Source organism: Papaver somniferum, unplaced genomic scaffold (assembly GCF_003573695.1).
Source record: "Papaver somniferum cultivar HN1 unplaced genomic scaffold, ASM357369v1 unplaced-scaffold_137, whole genome shotgun sequence".
NCBI lineage: Eukaryota > Viridiplantae > Streptophyta > Magnoliopsida > Ranunculales > Papaveraceae > Papaver > Papaver somniferum.
This window is the reverse complement of record NW_020622934.1, coordinates 6,976,045-6,980,669: the sequence shown is the minus strand read 5'-3', so window position 1 is coordinate 6,980,669 and position 4,625 is coordinate 6,976,045.

The following is a 4,625-nucleotide window of genomic DNA, read 5'->3' as shown; positions in this document are numbered from 1 at the left end:
CCCTAATTTCCCGTTGTGGCCCAAATTACGCCCCTTTGGGCCCCACAACATGCCACGAGCCATGCGGGACCCAGGAAACCCTAGGAATGGCGCCATACCCACTCATAGCAACCCTTGATCCTCTGGCCGTTTCCACATTATGGCTTTGCTACGGTTCCTTTGGCGTGACTATGGCACCGTGTGCACAAAAACGTCACCATGACGCGTCCACATGCCACATGCACTAATTAGGGTTTAGGCATACCAAACCCTAATTTAGGAGAAGTTTATACGCAAACAAAGCCAAGTTATGCTACCCATAGCATTGGGATTTATATGGCAACTAGAACTAATGTTGCCAAGCCATAATTGGGTCTAGCACCAATGTGCCAAAATCTAGCGGTAATGGCTACGCCAGGCGCTACTTACACCACCGAGCCACTGGCATACGCTAACTATGCCAACCATGCCATTGTGCCACTGGCGTGTACTAAATATGCCAATACGCCATTGGCATGTGCCAATGACGCCACTGTGCTATTATCAGGCGCCAATAGAATGTGGCCATAATCAATGGCCACGCTTTCTCATGAGTTACAATCTCAGACGTCCAAATTCGCCACAGGATTGACAGGCCTGTGGCAAGTATTAGGCGACTAGCCAAGACAATCTTAATAGCGTCACATGTTATTCTCTTGTGGAAAGTCTCTTGACTTTGACTTGCCACACATAGAAATCTGCTACACGTTTTTCGCGAAAACACTCGAGACATCCAACATGTCACAAACTGGGGGATACTCATCAGGGTATTGGTCTGGAAGTTTACAGCGTGCGGCGTGCAACACGCCCATTGTAAGAAAGTGTCAGAAAGAAGGGTAGTTAGTGGCGGAAAGAAGTAGTGGGTGTAAACTAACCCGTCTCCTTCATAGTGGGAACGTGGTTTCTGGCATTTACACACGACCCTACTTCTCCATCACTCAATCATTCCCACTTTTTAAGAGATCAAGTTGCGTTCAATATGACTTGTATAAATAGGTTCTACCTATTTCGACCAAACGGAAACAGTTTGGTTAACAACAACACAGTATCCAAAAAATACCAAAGAACTGATAGCTTAAATTCTGCAAGCCAGTTCCGCATTCTGATACAAGTCATAAAATAGCTACACCTTCAGAATTAACCATTCTGGTCTCAACACCTTCTTCGCTTCCCTCCCTAAGACCAACCCTTCCCTTCACTTTGTGACCGAAGCAAGACTGAACGACCATTTCTTGGTTTAGGACAGGATTGTACAGATTGATCTCTCGAATCTAAAGTACTCCCGTGCAGTGCATTTATTTTAGGTTTAGATTCGTTTCTCATCCACACACCCAAATTTACCAAAACCAGCAGAAACAGTTTTTACCCATAAACAGTACCGCCAGTCTTCGATGGCTCAAACTACTTGTGGTAGAAAAATGTTAAACGTGCTTTTATTCAAGCTCGTGATTTTCAAACATGGATACGTGTTGTTAATGGATATACTCCTCCGGTTGATACAGAAGGGTGTGTTTAGACCTAAGGATATTGGTAGATATACTCCAGAAGAAATCCTTGCTGCAAAGCAACATTCTAACGGCTTAAATGATATCATACATGCCATTATCCCAGATATTTAGCATCATGTGACTACGTGCTTAAAGTATAAAGATGCTTGGGATATCTTAGAAACTGTATTTGAAGGCAATACCTATGAAAAAGAAGTTACACTTCAAAACCTAAATTCTGATTGGGAAAACCTTCGTATGGCAGATGAAGAACCATTTGATGAGTTTAATTACAAAGTGTCTGAAATTATTAATGCATCCTTTGCATTGGGTAAGACTATTCCTGAAAAGGACATTGTGATGAAGATTCTCAGATCTCTGCCATCCAGATACGATTCTAAGAAGCATACCATCATTGAAGGAAATAACCTTGATACTCTTTCCAGAAATACCCTGGTTGGGAAATTACAGATCTCTGATCATGAGCATACATAAAAATCTAGAAAGGATGTTACGTTCAAAGCACAAAAGAACATTAAATTACTTGATAAAAGTAAAAGTGTTTGCATCTCTGAAGATGATCTTTCTGAGGTTGATTCATCAGATGAATATATTGACAAATCAGTCTCGTTGATCACAAGACATTTTAAGGATCTTCTTTTGAAGAGAAGTAAACGGTTCTCTAGAGATAAATCCAGGTCATCAGATAAACCCCATAATCGTGTTCCTCCTAAAAATAGGGATAGTGATGAGACTGATGACGAGGATATGCCTCAGTGCTTTAAGTGTAAAGGTTTTGGTCATTTTGCAAATGAGTGTCCAAATCGAAAGAAATACACTGGGAACAAAGGTCTTGCTGCAACTCTTGATAAAATTTCCGACAACTATGATTCTAATGAAGACGGAAAATCAAGTGTTGCACTTCTTTGTGAAAATATTGATTTTAATAATTGTAGCAATACATACATCAATCTTGATATTCTTTCAGAAGAGAATTCAATCAATCTGGAAGAAAAAATTGACCTTTTCGTTGGAAACTCTCTGTCTAATTTTTCAGGTTCTACTATGTGTCTAGCAGCTTGCACATCTCGGATACCTGAATCATATTCCAGGTTGACATGCTCATATTGTTCGCTCACGGGTCATGAACTATCAAAGTGTTACAAGTACAAACACAAATTGAGACATGTCAACAAACTTCAACGAAGAGCAAATCGATTAGCAAACAAGCTTAAACTTGTTCAAAAGACCGCAAAGGTATGTAAATTTTATCTTCGTCAAAGAAGTTAGTTTCCAAGGATAAGACAAGACCATTGGAAAGAAAGTTATGGTCTAAAAACTATGAGAAACAAGGTTCTATGAATTCCGATCGAAAAGGATGTGGTGGACATATTATTGTTCATCCCAGCACAACTTAAATTGTGTTGGTTAGTGCACCTTGCCTCGTGTGCCTGATTAAAAGAGACAAGATTTTGCACATCTCAGGCTTTAAGAAAAGAAAAGTCTTTAGTTGTTTTGATTTTATTTGTGTGTTTTTGCTCTGAGAGCACTGTAAAGTATGAAATTCATGTCGCCTTTCATATCTAATTGATATTGGAAAGGACTTTCCTGCTTAATCAATAAAAGAGAGTTAAAATAGACAATTCTGCCTTTTATAGGGTTGAGAGTTGTGTGTACACGAACCTGTGTGTTTAAAGGTTTCTTAACCCTACATATCTTTTTCCTTCCCTGAAACTCTTTTTAATCAAAGACTGCTTGTTGAGCTTATTTTGTGACTTCCTCTCACAAACGCATATGCATATGGATACTCCAATCATCATGTCTTCTGATGGAAAAGATGTTAATATCATTGTTAAGCCATTAATCATGAAGGAAAAATAAAAATCTCCGATACCTCCAACTTTGAAAAGAAAAAGAAGGAATGTGAGGAAGCCAAGAGATGTTCCTTCAAATTCTCAGAAGTTTTCTGATGTTCTTGAAGAGTTGAAGGAGACAAGAAAGGAGATTCAACAAATAAAGGCTTTTGTTATGAGAACTATTGAAATTCAGAAGGCCCTGGTTCGATATTATCAGCCTAGAAGGTTTGTTGGAATTGACTCCTTTCTTCACGAACCATATGTTTCCATGGCTGTTGACGACAAGGAGTTCGGGGACGATAATTTTTTTTCAGAGGTCTCAATGTCTAGGAAAACTTCTTATGAGAATTTTATTCTTGTTTTTTAAAGAAGAATAACTAAAGTTTGGAATGGCCGTTATTGTGATTACACATAGCTATGTCCAACGATTTTCATCTTCAATGCTTTTAGATTTATTTGTTTAAATTCTAAAGTTTGTTTGGAAGATGATTTTTGCAGTATTATCTTTATGGGTTTATATATTGCAATTTGTTATGGGATATGTTTGTTTGCGTCCGTGAACTATGATTGTCTCATACTTAGTCAAAAGTTAAGTCTTTCATATGTATATATGCAAGTATTGATAAAAGATTGAATTAACTTTTGACAAACAAAAGTTAAGCCTTTTATATCATTATGAAAATATTGATGGAAGAAAGGATGAGCTTTTGTTTACAAAGATTAAGTCTATTGTATGTCATTGTGCAAATAGTGATGAAAGATAGAACTTTGTTTATTCCGCAGTATTGATATTCCCTGATCCATATTTTTTATATATATTGTGCGGCTCCGTAAGTTCTCTTATGTTGAGCATTTCCGATTAAATTAATCATGGGTTCTCTTGTGGTTAATTTAATTGAGTATTTTGGATACAAATTCATATTTCATGTGATTTTTTAATATCCAAAGAAATTCTTATTTTCTTGTGAAAGTAAGGTCGCTCTTGTTGTTCTTTGGGGAATGCTATTTTATGGGGGAGAGTTCTTAATTAAACTTGTGCTTAATTGCCAAATCTTTGTAGGGAGTGAGGCTGTAGAATATTATAGGGGTTATCTTGTATCTTTATAAACTCCTTGACGAATGCATTTAGGGATCAACTACTAATGTAGCACTTGTAGAGAAGAATACAACACGGAGGTTGTAGGAGATGCGAAGGAAAAAAAGGGATGCGAAGGGACGAAGATAATATTTGAACAAGTCGAAAGAAAAGAAGAAGATAAAGATA